This window comes from Pteropus alecto, unplaced genomic scaffold (genome assembly GCF_000325575.1).
Source record: "Pteropus alecto unplaced genomic scaffold, ASM32557v1 scaffold78, whole genome shotgun sequence".
Classification (NCBI taxonomy): Eukaryota; Metazoa; Chordata; class Mammalia; order Chiroptera; family Pteropodidae; genus Pteropus; species Pteropus alecto.
In genome coordinates, this window is record NW_006443124.1 from 15,285,858 (window position 1) to 15,286,557 (window position 700).

Genomic DNA, 700 nt, shown 5'->3' on the forward strand with positions numbered 1-700 from the left:
GGAATGCAGATGGATCTAGTTTGCTGTGTGGGCCATCGAAGCTCTGCAATGTAGGTGACATAGTGCCACAGTGGGTACCCCAAAACACAAAATACCACTCCCTTTCCATCTTCAGCAGAAAGTCCTTCCTGGAAGATGCAGTGTATACTGTGGAAATGACATTTGCCTGCTCCTTCTAACTAGGCCCATTGTGTCCCACAGCCAGCTGTCCTGGGGACGGAGAGGACTCACAGGATGCAGAAATTTCAGTGCTAAAACCAGAACCAATTGGTCACCCTACTTTACCCCTTGAAACAAACCAAAGCCAACTGGGTCGCTCTATTTGATTTGGCCCCCAATATAAACCTAGATTGCCTAAAAAAAAACCTCTCTTTGATTTTTGTAATGCTAATGTCTGTGGATATGTCACAGTCCCCTCCAATAGTGTTCCTTTGAAAATATTAAAATTCAACAAATGATGTGTTCTAGACTCAGATCATTACAATCCAGCTTCTCCCCTCATACAGGCCTGACAGGACACCATGTGCTGCTGACTCCGAGACATGGCGGGCCTGGACTTCTGGCACTCCTGGCCACACCCTCCGATGTGTGAGGAGCTCCCCCAATCCATCCCAATTAGGACCACCACAGCCCTCTTCCTGAATTTTCAATTATGAGAAAACTCCTAGCTGAAAACTATTGTCCTGAACATGGAGCGGGG